The following is a 16,223-nucleotide window of genomic DNA, read 5'->3' as shown; positions in this document are numbered from 1 at the left end:
CAACAAACCTCAACCCCTGAGTAAAACCCTTCCCACAGAACATACAACCTGAGAAGAAAACACTATTATTAATTGCTCCATGTGGATGATGCACTTGGTGATGCTGGAATAACTTGGTAATGAGCATTTCTTACAGAGATTTGGGATGAGATACTTGTTGCCAAACACATCCCACATTTAAAAACAAGGGCTGTCTTTAGTGTCAGCACCAGGCAACTGGAAAAGGTGTTCCCTCTGAAGAGCAGCTAAGGAGGCACCAAAGAAAAGCAAGTGTCTGTCCTGTGATCTGACAACCCTTCAAACAAACAACTGCTTCTTCCAGAGGCCAAGGGGTAACTGGGCACAGGAAATTTTCATGGTGTTCATCCAAAGTATTGAAACCCAAACCTCATTAGAGAAACACGCTTTTCCAAAGTCTTAATTTTAATAAAATAGGATTGGCTCTTACAAAATAGAAACACAGGACACTAATTGCAGCAGTGTACAGAACAATGAGGGATTGCTATGAAGGTATTCACCTTCCAAGGGATGACCCCTTTACTGTCACAAGCTGTACTCCACCATGCAGCTACCAAGGATTTCAGGAGTTCTTACCACAGCAGAAGTCTGGGGGGAAAAGGGCACAAATTTAAGAACAAATACAACAACCAAAACTGAGGCAGCTTCTTTGTGAATTTTGGGATAAACAGTAACAGGGCATAACTGATGGGGTCAGTCACAACACTTTGAGTACAAAAAGAGAAATATATCTACAGGCAAAAGGGAACATTTTTAACCTTTCCTGAACTGCTGATTCTCCCAAGACAAGGTATCCTCAGTTCAGAAACATGGGGTTTGATCTTTAATATTTATTGTTACAGACACCATCTCACTCATCAAGGAAAAATGTGTTATTTCATTATCAAAAATAACCAAATTTGTCACTGTAAATTCATTCACTGAAACAATGATTTTCACATTATTATACCAGTACCTTGGACAGCCAGTTTATGAAGAACATGCATAATATATTCCTATTCTAAAATACAGTATTAAATACAACAAATTGTTCACCTACATTGTCTACTTTTATCATGTTAAATGATAATTATAGAAAAAAAATGTGGCTACATTTTAATCATGATTTTGATTAATTTCTGTTCAGTGATACTATAACACCACTGGATTCTGATTATCAGCTGTACAGGAAACAAAACCTCTACAACAATAAGGTTGGGCATGTCCTTGGTTGACTATGCACAAGTAGCATCTATCAGTCAGCCAGACCTGTAATGGGCCATGTCTGGCAGCTGACAGCTTTTTAAATAATGTGAAAATTGGAATATATTAGGGCTCCTGAAAAAAATACGTACATTTGCAGATTAAGAAAAGACTTTTCCCACTATTAACACTGGTGTGCAAAATCTGCTCCCCGAGTTTCTCAAGTAGGATCAGAATACAGCAACTCAGATTTGTTATTGCCACCATGTTCAGTGAGGATATGAAAGATTGCTGGAGAATGGGATGAGAGAGAAGGGATGGAGGGATGCAAGGCTTAATAAAGCTTCCATCTTGAGCTGTAGGTCAAAATATGCCTTCAAAGTCTGTGTTTCAAATTAGATTTTCAACTCCAAACACATCTGGGCTCAGGAACCCGATGTGCTGTGACACACACAGAGTAACATTCCCCTGCCCATGAAGGTCTGTGCCCTCACCTTTGGCAGAGCAATTCCAGGTCTGCAGTGCTGCTGGGAAGGGTGAAATCCTAAAGCCCTGATGGCTCAGCCAACCCCACAGCTGCAGTGCAAGGATAAAATCGTTCCCCCAGGCTGTCCCTGGACACTGCACTGTTTGTGGCTGAGGAATCACATCAGCCCTGCCCACGAGGCCACCCAGCTCTGACCCCCAAAACGCCAGAGCCCACAGATGGGCCACGTGCTGTGTGAGGACGAAGCACCAGGGGATGGGAGAAGTCGGCCTTGAACCATCAAACCTGCTTTTCTCCAGGGGGGAATGCAGAAATGAACAGTGGATGCCAATAATTCACTGATACTGGGTGTGTTACATCATCATTCCACGTCAGAGAATGCTACAAATATAGTTCAGGTTCCAATTCAGTGTCTGACACTTCATCAGCTTCAGCAAAAGACTGGTCCTTGTCTCTGACTTACAGTAACCAGGTTAAAGCATTCAAAACCAACACCATGTACTCCTGAATCCTCTATGTATCCTTACAAAGTCAAACAAACCACCTTGAAGTCAGATTACTTCCATTCTTCAAAACAAATGTGTACTTATTCTTTCTGACAGTCAGCACTAAATAAGTGGATTTATTTTGATGTGAGAGTTGAATTAGAGTAAGTAATCACCTGCCAAGGCCACAGGCTGTATTGGTCCCCATTTAGGCAGATTGGACACATCATATATGTGCTTATTTTACACACACATTCCCCCTGAGCTGTTTCTCTCAGGCCCACAGATCTCAGCAGTGCTCCAGTGACTCTAACTAACTGAAGATCCGTGTTCAGCAGAAGATATCAAGTATATGCAACAGAAAGCACAATTTCACCATCTCATTAATAACTTACATTGTCTGCAAGTGTAGTAACTGTCAGGCAGCGAGGTTATTCTTCTGACACTTTCTGGAGGCAGCCCAAAGTACTATTTACAAATTGCTTTTGAAGTAATTTCATAAGTGTAATTCATATCTATGAACCTCCTCAAAAAACAACAGAAAACCCTTCTTTACTTGAATAGTACCATAGTGTCTCTCTGTTATAATTACCAAACCAGGTTTTATGTTCTATATTATATGCAGTTTTCCACACTGCCTGAAGAAACACTTTCTTAAGCTGTGAGCTTAAACCACAGAGCCTGGAGGTAACCAAGGGCCTCGGGAAGTCAAATATATTTTCCTTCGTTTTCAGGACCCCACAGTCACCATGGAGACCTAAACAATCTCTCTATTTTGCCAGCTCATGGGTTTGTTAACAGCACCTTAAAAAGCACTAAGTGCAGCCAAAGCAGTTACACAGGTATCTCAGTGGGGCAAGAACCTGAAACAACAGCTCACAAAATGTAACCACCCCATTCAATGAGAGGTTTTCAACAGTAACACACACAGAGCTAGAAGTGGGCAAATCTCTTCCTGCCTCCAGTTTGTTTTATTTAGGACTAACCTCAGTTCCTGTGTATTTGGAATCTTTAAAGAGCAGACACTAAAGCAGGACAACACAATCTGCCTGGGAAAAGGAGAGCATCTGGGAAAACAAGGGTTTTTTTCTGATTCAAGGATTTCAAAGCTGAGCTACTGGGAAGCTCATTTTCTCCACTACCTTGTAAGCACTGTCTTTTGCCTATACATTATGCTCCTTTGCTCAGTTACAGGAAACAATATTGCAAGACTTGCCCCCAAACAAGCCATTTGGAAACCACCAGCTACCAGTACAAACAAACTGAAATCAAGCTGCAGCACCCTGCAGACTTTTCCATAAAATCTCAGAACTGTTTAACACATCAGGTTATTTCTTCCAGCTCAAAAAAAAAACCCTAAAACATCAAACTTTCTAACATAAATACTTGTTTCAAGGGCTTCAGTTGCTTATTCATTCCACTGGGAAGACACAGCACTGTACCACTCATTTGCAGGGTAGCACTGAGAGAACCTTTAGCACTCTCAGTCTTTATCCCCCCTGAGTGAGGCAGCAGCCACTGTATATTGGACAGGTCATTTAAAGCTTTGCATGACAGAGAAGTATTCTTTGACAAAGCAGGTATTATTCTCCAAACCCTCCTGAGGGTTTATACAAAGGACCTTGACAGGGAGCTTTAGAAGGACCATCCTGGTTCATGTATCCCATTGCAAGAGGGATGGGCAGCTTCTCCCTTCTGTGTGCAAAAAAAGCCTTTCCAAGAGGTGTGTCCAAATATGCCACAACCTCAACACACCCAGCCACACAAACTGCAGTCTGGAGCCATCCATGTGCTCCCACACCAGGCTTCAATCCAAGATCAGTGCTTGTTGATGGTGTCTTTGATTCCTACTTTGTTTCTTGAATAAGCAAACAAGCCTTCAGCAGAAACGAAGGGATGCTGGAACTGCACAAGTTCTTCAAATCCCCTCTTCAGTTAACCATCAGTCAGGGTTTCTGTCTTCCACATGTCCCTGGAGCTCTTGTGCTGAACAGTTTCCTTGCTAACAACCCCTTGCATTTCTAGACCATGGGACTTGCACCAGCACTTGAGTTTGACTGCATTGTTCCCAGGACACCCACTATGGGACCAGGGTATGCCCAAAATAACCCAGATCCCCCTGTTTACCTTCTTCACCAAGATTTATCATTTACATTTTTTTTTCCTGCAAATACTTCAGTTTGGGCTCTTTTTGCAGCAGGTGCTTTGTGAAGAAGGAGCTGGTTCCATGCAAGCAGTCCCCTGCATGGAACAAAAACTGCCAGAGAGAAGCCCAGACCCCTGGGTCTGTCCCACTTGCTGCAGCTCCTCTGCCCCACGTGCAGCTGCTTCGCCACCAAATAGTCACCAACACACTCACACTGATCAAAATATAATTGCCAACCAACCCTGTCCAAAGCCTGCATTCCACAAACTAACAGACACTCATAACCTCAGGCAAGCCTGATTATACAAATACCAGGCTTTCATTAGCTTATCACTTATAAAGAAGCATTTTCCTATTGCTTAGTTGAATATCCCCTGTATGTTGTCAGAAGAAAGCTTTTCTAATTCTAAGCTACTTGGAGATATCTGAAGTATGAGTTGCTCAGATCTCAACTCCCAACAAGCACAAGTATTTCAAGCATCTGTAGACTGACCAGGAAGAAAGAAAATCAACTTCTACTAAACACTAGAGGCCCAAAAGGAAGACAAATCTCACTTGCACAAGTCTCCAGCATCCTGATTCACTTGTCACCTGTCACGGGAGAGTTACACAGAACACATAAGAAAAATATTCCAAATAAAAGAAAGATAAATTTGAGAGTTCTTACAGGACAACTCCACTTCAGAAGGAAAAAAAAAAATCTATTTAAGATATTGGATACAACTGTTCTCTAAGGTCTGTTTCCATGATGAGATGGCTGCTTTCTGTATCTGGTCACAGTAATACAAAGACTATTTCACAGGCAGTAACACAGTTTTAGTTTAAATAATGAAAGGTAAACATTAAACAAGAAATTTGACAGGCATATAATCCAGAAAAAACCAATCAGTCAATACACACTACTGGAAATCTTCGGCCTTTACAAAGTTGTAACTATAGTTTGTTTGTTTGGGGGTTTTTAATGCTTTTCTCATTTTTCCTTTTATTCTATTATTTTCTGTCTTCATTCTATATTTCCTCCTTTGGTTTTAAGTGCCTTGCAAACAAATTTCAAAAACCAACTCCCAGCTTTATCCTTTGTACCCCGAGGACCATTATCTGCAATCCCACCTTGCTTTTGCATCTTCTTCAGGGGCTAAAATTGTACTTCAGTCCTTCCAACTCACAGGGCAGCCACAGAGAGATGAGCTGTACATGAACAGATACTCTTTTTGGGTGGGTACCAAGGCAGAACTGGTGCCTGATAGCAGATGTTTAGCAGGTACATGGAATTTATCTGCTGTAGCCTGAGGCAGGATGAGAACTACACTGTGTTGGCTGCTAAACAAACTGCAAGAATTGCTGTCCCTTCTTCCAAGCTCCAGATGGAAAAAAACCAAACCAAACCAAAAACCAAACAAAACTCCAATTATTTAGGAATGCTTATTTCTAAAAGCTTAATTGGCAGGACCAAAGGCCACAGTGCACAAAGACATGCCTCTAAAAATTTGCATGCTGTCACAATACCCTATTTTAAAGTATCATAACGTGAGGCAAGGGAAGACAAGGAATTTTAACCAGGGAAATGCACCAATAGTTTAGGGCTCTCTACAATAGCACTCTTGCTAAAATCACCTCTGATTCTACAGACTCTGAAGTGTTATTATGGGAGATACACAGATGCCATGACAGATCTTGCTTTTGCTTCAAAATCCATGTGCAACAGCTCACTTCCTATTCCCAGTACAAGCTCCCTGTCACACACATTATGAGGCAAAATCAACAATCTAATCAGATCTGACAAAAAGTCGGTCAAAGAAAAAATAAAGTGAAATTATGAAGATGACTATTTGAGATATGGATTTATATCTGTCACCACTAATGATGAGCCTCCCCCTAAGTGCACACTGCACCTCGACATATCAGATAATGATAACATGAAGCTGTCATGATTAGCAAGACATTTAAAAATTAGGCACCCAGAAGGTGAGGAAAAATCTCTACAATTTCTTCACCATTGTTTTTAAGCCATGGCAAATAAAAGCCTCTTTTAAGGTTCCTTACTTTGTAGGAAAAGACACAAAGGCATAAACCATCAGAGAAGGGTTTGGGCTTCCTGCTGCAGTAAAATATGGTTGAAATAACACATGGAAAACAATATGCCATTCCTTTGTCAGCAAATCCTGCTGGAAGACTCATAGAAAACAGCTGAAGATTTGAAGAAATGAGTATTAGAACAGCTTATGGACCGTGGGAGGTTTGCTGTGCTGCTGGCTGGATGCACAGATGTTTCTAACAAGTCTCAGCTTCCAGTAAATGCTGCATTGTTTCAGTGATGAACTGGGAACTCCTCTCAATAGCTACAGGAAAGATGTATCTGAGTAGACTCCACATATTCTCAACAGTAAATTACTTCTTTGATAGAAACAATGTTTTATGGGGAAACTCTGCAAGTGTACACTCCTGTGGTTCTATCTGCAAACTCCACCCTGCAATCCTTTTATTTTCTATTCCAGTTAAAGCAGCCCCTCCATCACCACAGGAAATTCTTCCACTGTATCATTCACAGGCAAACTGATGCAGCAACACTGGAGCCCAAAGCGCTGCAGGACGTCATTGATTATATAATTCTATAAAAATAAGATCTTTAAATGGTAGCACCTTTACAACACCTTGTAACGAGATGGGGAGTGAGCATTAAATTCATATTCCCACACTGAGTTCTGCTAGTTACCTTGTGGCAAAGTGCTTAAAGGAGTCATCAGATTTAACCCATTATGTGTTTTTTCCACTAACACAACTGTTCAAAACTTGCTGATCTTTTCTGTGGTGACAGCTGGCTGTCAGTAGTATGCTAGCTACCAGATATTTTCAAATAAATAAACAGGGTGAAGCTGCTGTTTTAACAGTGAAGCACAAAAGTAACTGTTTTTCAAAAGAAACTCATTCTACAGAGACTGTTTGGAAAACTGATACTTGGAAATGTTTCCACTGCTGGGTGATTTTGTTGGTGAAAATTAAACTTCACCTATAAAAACCTCTGAAAGCTGTACATAATTTTCTAACCTTTAAAAAATTTAAAAAAAAAAATCTTCCAAAAGAAGAGTTTCAGGAGAAGAGAAGAAACCAACATCTTCCCTTTAGCCTGTAAGAACAACTGATTGACATCAGGGAAGATGGAAATTTATTAGATGAATTCCAAGAAAAGCCTTTTCATAGTTAGTGCATGAGAGTGGAAAATTAGTCTCATGATTTAGTAAGCACAACCAACAATGCACTTCTCCCCCTTGGAGGATCTGTGGCCATTAAAACAAAGTATTGAAATAAACTGAACTTAGAACCAGCTCCTCAGTGGCTGTATCCAAGTGATAAACCAACATTTAAAAAAATAGTGAGGCATATTCAATCACAGAGCTCTCACTGAACGATTCCTTAATGAGAGAGGAAAAGGGTGTTGTTAAAAAATAAAACAAATTTTCTACAGTTCTTTCTTTATTTCTATTTCTTGTGTATGTCCTACATTAGTGCAGTAGTATATGTGTATACTTTATAAACAATATACATAGTTTGGGAGTGTGTGCTCACAAAGTTTTTACTGATAAGGGTGTGAGATAAGAAAAATCTTCAGAAATCACTGCCTTAAATGAAAACCTGGCAGGCTGGCAACACTATTCCAGAGAAATTAATGCAGTGGCTGATTGTATGAAGATCCACACAGAACACAGTGTTTTGGTTTTAGTTTTCAACAAAAAATAACAGGGGTTTTTTTTGCCCTCACAGGCAGATGGCATTTGTAACGCTTCAAACTGCAATTCATGTTTGAAAAGGAATGATAATGGCATTAGGAGGGAACACACTGTTCCTGCACAGATATTCACAGTCATTACCCAGGCACTCTCACAGCCTGGCCTTGCAGTGGCCTGCTTGGATCCCCAGGGCACTTCTACCCTTCTAACTCATGGCACACTCCCTTTATCTGCGTTAAACAAACTCCAGCAACTGCTGCATAAGCAGTTTACCTTAACCACACACTTGTACCAAAATCAAGGTATTTTTCTGCCTCCTGTGTTTGCCACCAAAACCCTGCCATTCCCTTGGCAGTGCTCTTATAAAGTCAGCTGAAGTTCTGACATGAAAACTTTCAGAACACATTCTCTGCCCAGGCCCCTCCCAATATTTGAATGCTTTGTCTTGTGGGATTTCTTACAGAAAAGCAAGTGCCTTGTGAAACTTAAATCCCATTGTTTCTTATTTACTATTTCTTGCTTTTTTTGTTAGGCAGAATGGATTAAAATCTGGTTGGCACCTGGACCACCACAGCAATTAATACAAACAGGCTGCTGAAAGCCTTTGCTTTCGGGAAGTATGCAAGAAGTAAAGAACCAGAACTTTAAGAGCACTTTTCAAAGAGAAGTCACCTGAGAACAAGTAACACTTCCTTAAATCTTCTCATAGAGCAATTTCAACCATTAAATATTTGCACTAGAGCTCAGGCTTCCATCAGCTGTTGGGATGGATGGGCCTTGCTGCAAACCAGGCAGCAGCAAAGCAGTTGTTAGGACAGCAAAAGTGATACTCTCTCCTTCCCCCCTCAAAAATACTACCAAGAAATTTGCACACTTGGGCTTTCTAAATGTACTTGCAACTAGGTGGTCACCTACTGACCACAACTGGTCTCTTCCTCAAGCTCATCAAGTTTCCAGTTATTATTTCCCATGGTACTGGAAGGGTTTGTGTTGGTGTTGGATGGTTTGCTGTGACTGCTATAAGGGGGTTTTTCAAGACTGGACCGTTTTCTTCCAGGAACAGCCCCACAGCAGTGGGACAGCTCCCTATAGCAGTTAAGGATCTGCTTGTTCTGGTGGCCATTCTGAGCAAAACAACAGGCAGGGTACAAAAGGAGAGGGGCAAAGTTTTAAGTGTCCCACAGCCATGGATGCAGGTAGCACCACTAACAGACTGTCTTCCTGCTCCACGAAAGGTTTGGCTTTTTCAGCCCGGCCTTTGCTTTCTTGGCTCTCCAAGGACAGAGAGAGAACCAAATTCCCCTCACTCATACAGCACCTGTGAACCCTTTGAACTGACCCCTTACACTCCATGTCCTCCACACACAGAGGCCTCAGACAAGACTGGTCAGATCCACTGGAACCCCCCTTGGCTCCATGTCTGGATTTGTTCGGTGTTTAATCCAGTCTGGTCTGTCCAGCCTCACCAAGCAAATTAACTATCCCTTCTTCAGAGGTTTCAGTCTTCTGTACATTCAGTAACATCTCTCAGAGTGCAGTGAACAGACTAATCCAGCACCAACCAGGTTGATCCAGACCTCACTCACAACAGCAAACGCAGCCCCAGGATTTTCTGTAAATTAAAAAACCCAAGTATTTTTCAGGTTTGGTACACACTACAGGATCTTGGGTTTTTGCTTGGGGTCTGTACATCCTCAGCTGTTGCACAAAACATTTCCAAGGAGTACTTTAAACATCACAACAGACTGACCTCAGTTCCCACAGCCTTTGCTTTTTTAAACTGAACCTGGACATTTACCTGCTCCTCCCTGTAGCAGGGCCTTGAGTGATACCCTGACCCAGGAGATGTGCCACTGGTTCCTCCTGCTTGCCCCTGATTCCAGCTGTGCAGTAGTGGCTCCCACTTGATCCTTTCCCCAGAGAGTTCAGACAATCCCTTGTCAACAAATGTTTCTTTATACCACAACAAAAATTCATCTAAAAAAATCTTTCAGTCAAAAATGGGAGAGAACTACAAGAATTACAAAAACCAAGAAATAACAGGAGTTACAGAACTTGCAAGCTACAGGAATTCAGTTTGGGCTTCCTGATTTCATTTATAGGCTCATTGCTAAATTTTGATTTTGTCCTGGTATCTAAACATTTTTATCACGTCTAAGGATTATGTCCCTCAGTCACCATCACATTCCTGACACAATCCCTCCCTCTAGGTTACCACAGGTCTTGTCTTCAACAGGCACCATCACTTCTGTCAGACACTGCTGACCTGCCTTCCCTGCTTCCATTTTTTCTGCCAAGTCCCACCTCACAGTTTGTTACACAGCACTTGGCACATTTAAATTGAACAAAGGTAAAAGGTACTTGCCATAAATTACTTTAAGACCAATTAATGTTTCCAGATGCACAAATTCAAGCCAGCAAGTTTTGGAACTGTTTTATGCTTATATTTATGGCATCTAAACACAAACTTTAAATCTCACATTCCAGAAAAATCAGTACTTTCCCACTAGTACATAGCACCACTATAACCAAACTATAGTACAAGCTGGACTTGAGGCAGCTGAGACAAAGGGTTATTTGCCACATTACATATACCAACTCCCAAGAAAGGTAGAGAGAGATCACTATAAGAAAACAAACAAGAATATGTAATAAGAAAGGCATCACAAAACTCTGAAGACCTGAAGACAATACCACTGCTAAAGAGGTTCTCACACCACACCAAGTACTTCAGCAAAGCACTAAACACTTTGATACACTAGAGCAACAAATCTCTACCACAGCTGACAAATGTAAATTGTTATTCAACTGGAAAAAGTCATCAGTCCCTGTAGTACCATTGGTTCTTTATCACCTCAATTGTTATTTGCTGTGATTTAGAAGACTGAGAGCCTCCTGCTTACTCCTGGGTTATATGTCACTTTTTCACGGAAATAAGAAATCTCAGCCTTACCAAAGTTGCCAGAAAGACACAAGGTTCATTTCCAATTCACTTCAGCTCACACTTTCTCCCTGCTGCCCAAACACAGAAAGATGAGCTACCTACTGAGAATGAAAGGAAGGCAGCTTCAAGTGCCAGCCTGACCCAGCTTGGCAGAAATTCAACTGGTTGCTGCCAAGTCAAGGGACTACAAGTCAGTCAGCACTGCAATACTGTAAAGATATTTTAAGACAAGACTTACTGTTGTGTAGTCACCCTCACCTTGTGGAGTCAGTCAGTGCATTTTCCAGCCTTCTGGAGACGCTTGAGAGTAAAAAGGCGCCGGAGCTTTGAGAATCGAGGGGGTGGATCTCTGGGGATGAAATCCCAGCTTGCAACTGGAAGTGGAAAATATCAAAATGTTATCACAATTGCCTCAAGTATGCAGGCTAATTCAAACTCAACTCCAAGATAAGCACATGTGCACGCAGCACAGCCAGGGAAACGGTTCTCTGACGCTGCTGTGAAATGGGTTTTCAGCAGCATTAGCAGGGACAGAAACCTTGAAAATTCACTGTGCACACTCACAGGTCTGGTGTCAGAACTACCCACAGGCTCCTCACCACCTTCCCAGCCCCAAGCCCACTGGTCTCACTCCAAAGGCACGACTTCCCTGTGCTCAGAGACAAAAGGCCCCAATTCTCCAAACTCTGACCAGACACAGGGTTCCACAGCACCCTGGGGGTCAGCCTGGTACATCTAAGGAGCTTGGGCTATTTTCAAGGCATTCTGCTTGAAAAAGGAATGGATTGTTTAATCACAATAAAAATAAAGCACACAAGAGCTTAAGGCACGACATGATGTCCATAATCATAATCTCATCCACGGAGTTGCAAAAGCCTAGATTATTCTGCTTAATATAGCCTCTGGAACTTGGAAGCCAAACTGCTCTGAAAAAAAACCTCTGCTTTATCATTTGTACCTCCCTTGTCCCCAAAAATTCTTCAGTTCAATTTAATTTATATTCTTAGAATCATATGTGGTCAAAAGCAGAAGCCCAGAGGTAAAAATCTGCATTTTCCTTCAGGTACCAACAGACAGGACAAACTGAAACTGCAATTTCCAGCTCCATCCCAGTAACATTTGTCCCAACTCACACTGCAATCCAAATGCAAACAAATGAAATGCAATAATCCCTTATTAAGACATCCTCCCCCCATTTGCAACAACACCCAACCATTCTGCTTGCTGTTCTCAATTTGCATCAGCATTCTATTGTCTGCAGAAACATGCATAAGCAGACTTGCCAAACCTCTTAAAGATTCAAAGGCTGGGAAAAGAAAAGAATTTCTGAAAGCTGGATACAGTGGTCTGTAAACACATTCACACTTCTTTCCTAATTATGGCCTGGTGCAAAGGCAGCATCTGAGAAAGGCTTCTTAGCAAGAAACTCTGCATATTAAAAAAACCCAAGATGTCCACACATTTGGCAGTTTACCAACTATCTCTGAGGGTCAGATAGGACTGGGAGCTGAGAATTACCTCAAAATGGTATTTTCGGAACTAAAATGCTAAAATTACGGACTGGAGGGATGCTTCAGCTCACATTTCAGGAACATAAAACACCATATCCCAGTTATCTGACACTGCAGTGCCACAAGAAGGAATGGAGGTGGATGTTTGCACTACTGTCTACATGTGGGGACTAATTAGGCACTGTCATTTTTGCAAGCCACCTAGACTTTGCATTTGCACAAATTCAATGGATATACATTACATAGGTAAGCATATAGAGTGACACAATCTAAACACTAATGCCTCAGAACACCCCTGCCATGTGGAGTCAAATCTTTGTAGAAACAATACCAAATAAGAGAAGGTTTTCACAGCAGAAATTCTAAATCATCATGAAGACTGTGCAGCTCAAGCTATGCCACAGCCAGACAGCTCTTTTGAGCCTTCTCCTCCCACTCCAAAATAAGACTTGAATCTACTGTAGTGGTGTTTTGTACTATTCAGTTATATTTATAACCATAGATGCATTTCCTAATGTAAGTAGAATTCAGTGATTAGATTAGCTGGCAAATGATGAAAGGAGTCTGAGCAAAACTGTACAACAAACCAAGCCCAGAGTAAAATTACTTAATCCTTTGCAGTTCAAATGCAAGTTCATCTTTCCCAACATCATCTCCTCGTAACCAATCTATTCATCACACGAGCACACCATAAACCCTCTCGCCCTCTCAGGCACTACTACAGTGCAATGGCAACGTTTCAAATCAACTTAAATTAGGCTGTGCTACATTCCATTACATGATATCATGCAACAGATGTTACTCGAAGAACACACAGGACAATTATTCAGGATAAACTGCTGTAATTTGAATGGTGAAATTAATGGGTATCCTATATGAAATTGCTGTAGTCTTCATCTAGTTTTGTGCTGAGATCCAGAACTCGAACATTGCCTGAGTGTGCAGTAGTTAATCCAGACACTTAGACTGGCAACCAGAAACAAGAACTATTCTTATCTTACTTAAGCTCAATAATTTTGTTATCAATAGATAAGCCAGAATTCCAGTTAACCCTTTAGTTCTGCAGTGACCAGTGAGTCAGGTGAAGCATTATGAAGCTCGAATGAAATGCACTTTCAAGAGGCAAGAGACACCCCCATCCCTCCTCAGCTGTTTGGTAACCTTCATTCTCCCTTGAAAATGTCATGTTTTGAAAATTAAAGCAGAAAAGGTAGTTCACCCAACTTAACTCACAGCAAACTTAGCTAAGAGCTGTTCTGTTGGAAGAATGGCTGACCATTACCTCAAACAGACACAAAAGCTTTCCATATACCACAATTTGTAAGGTATTTATAACTAACACTGGCAGCTTGCACTCACACTTGCAACACACATATAAATAAGTGTTGTTTTACATAAGCAAGAGCAACCTCAGAAATGCATTCTTTGTTTTTATATCATAAGGACATTGTTCCATAGCTACTGGGCTCTTCTGATGATGCAGAACTCCCCAGCGCCTTTAAGTAACATACTTCCAAACTCAGGAGTGGCTTTCTGGCTTGAAATTTAATATGGCTCAAACTTGGCTCTAAAATACAGGTCTGCAAAACAAACTTTAAAAAGATTTGGAGGGAAGTGGTCAACTGTTTAATCCAACAAGAGGGTTTTTTTCAATCAATGAACACTCCCACAATCTTTCTGACCAGGCATCGCAGCAGCATTTTAACAAACAAGAAGTAAAGCCTAAAAAAAACCCTGAAATGGCAGGTCAGCAGAACAAAAGCGCCACACAAGGTGAGCACAAAGCCAGCAGAGGCCCCGGTTCCCACCAGGTGTTCCCAGGCAGCGGCACCGCGCCGGGGCCCCACAGACACCCCAAAGCAAGGCCGTCCTGCACCGCAGACAGCTGCGGGGGGGCACGGGGGAAAGAGGGGTCGGGACACGGCACGGACAGACCCTCTGCAAGCACCGGACAGGCTGTGCTTTGCTCAGTGCTGGGCACCGAGCCCCTGGACCGCTGCAGGCTCCGGAGCAGCTCTGCCGCACACCCTCCCCCGTGTTTGCTGCGCAGGGGCCGCGTCCTGCCCTCCCTCCCTCCCCTCCCTCCGGGGTGACCCCGCGGGACCGCCCCGAGACCCGCTGCCGGCCCGGCGGGGAGATGCGGGCACAGGGAGATGGATAATACGGATCCACGCGTATGCAGACGCGTCGCGATCGTCCTTGGGAGGTCGTCGCTTCACAGCGTATGGCGAAAAGGGTTTTTTATGCATCGCGGTCGCCAGCAGAGCCCGACAGCGAACAGCCCCGGCAAACCCACCCCGGCCCGGCCACGCGAAGGGAGCGGCCACCCCGGCACCTCCCTCCATCCATCCCAGCCCTGCACGGCACGGGGGAAACGCCGGGGGACCGCGGGATCCCTCGCATCCCAACCCGGCCCCGCTCGTGGCGAAGGGTCGGTGAGCCGGGGTCGCTCCCCGCACGGCTCCCGCACAGCCCCGGCCGAGCTGCGCTCCCTGGGACCGGCAACTTGTTGGTCGGGCAGCGCTGCCCCGGGCGAGGCTTCGCGGGGGCACCGGGGCTGCAGCTCCCAGAGGCGCGCTGTGCCCGCACCCCGAGCCCCGGATCCCGAGCCCCGCACCCCGAGCGCTGCCCGCAGCCTCCGAGCGCTGCCCGCAGCCTCCGAGCGGTGCCCGAGCCCCGCACCCCGAGCGCTGCCCGCACCCCGAGCCCCGGAGCCCCGCGGTTCCGAGCGCTGCCCGCACCCTCCGAGAGGTGCCCACATCCCCCGAGCCCCGCAGCACCGAGCGCTGCCCGCACCCCGAGCCCCGCACCCTCCGAGAGGTGCCCGCATCCCCCGAGCCCCGCAGCAGCCGCCGCTCAGCCCGCGCCGAGTGTTCCCCCTCCCGGCGCCGGGCAGGGACCGCACGCTCCGTGCGCTGTGCACCGGCGGGGCAGGGCGAGGGTCCCCGCGGGCTCCTACCGGGCACGGCGTTACTGCGGCACCGGGGGCGCCCGAGCCCCGCCGCTCTCCCGCCTCCTCCCCGCCTTCGCCCCGCTCGCCCGTCGCCGCCGCGGCCCCGCCGCTCCCGCAGCCGGCGCGGAGCGGGCTCGGCGCAGACCCCCGCGGGGAGGGCAGGAAGCGCGTCATCACTGCGGGCCGATCGCGCCCTCCGCCCGCCCGGCGCTGAGGGACCGCGGGACGGAGCCGGGACCGGCGGGGGGCAGAGCCGGGACCGCGGGGAAGAGCCGGGATCGCGGGGCAGAGCCGGGACCGCGGGACGGAGCCGGGACCGGCGGGGCCCAGAGCCCGCCTCAGCGCCTACCTGTGCGTGAGGGACAGGCACCTCCGCCGGCCGCCGCCCGCACCCGGCCGAGGAGGCAGCGCCGCTCCCGCTCCGCCCGCCCGGCACCGCGGCACCGGGAGACGGCGGCTCCTCGGGGAGGAGGAGGAGGAGGAGGAGGAAGGCCGGAGCAGCCCCGCGAGGAGGAGGATGAGCCCGCCCGGCCCCTCGGGCAGCGCTGAGCCCCCCGGGCACAGGGTGACAAACACACACAGGCACAGCACCGCAGCGCCCGCGGGTTGTGCCGTACGGAGCGTTTACAAGTAACGGGATCAGTCAGGTTGCAAAAGACCTCTGGGATCATCGAGTCCAACCTGTAACCAAACACCACCTTGTCACCCGGACCAGCGCTTCATTAAGCACCTCCAGGGTCGGTGACTCCACCACCCCCTGGGCAGCCCCTTA

The 16,223-nt window shown here is 45.3% G+C and overlaps 1 protein-coding gene across 4 annotated transcripts in view; it reads right to left on the bottom strand.

The window, feature by feature from the left end:
• Positions 1–15,819, bottom strand: part of TLN2 (talin 2) — a 158,036-nt gene extending 142,217 nt beyond the window's left edge. For 2 of the 4 annotated variants that reach the window (XM_064668346.1, XM_064668349.1), the window contains exons 1-2: positions 15,458–15,563; positions 11,246–11,361 (exon numbers count right to left, since the gene is read on the bottom strand). The gene's annotated coding sequence lies outside the window, so the exon portion shown is untranslated. Of the gene's footprint in view, positions 1–9,841; positions 9,954–11,245; positions 11,362–15,457; positions 15,564–15,800 lie in introns of those variants that run through there. The other 2 variants (XM_064668348.1, XM_064668347.1) reach the window with 2 other exon arrangements.
• Between the last annotated feature and the right edge of the window lie 404 nt (positions 15,820–16,223).

Source organism: Pseudopipra pipra, chromosome 12, assembly GCF_036250125.1.
Source record: "Pseudopipra pipra isolate bDixPip1 chromosome 12, bDixPip1.hap1, whole genome shotgun sequence".
Taxonomy (NCBI): Eukaryota; Metazoa; Chordata; class Aves; order Passeriformes; family Pipridae; genus Pseudopipra; species Pseudopipra pipra.
Note: the sequence above shows the minus strand (reverse complement) of the source record. Positions and strands in the feature narration are given on the sequence as shown.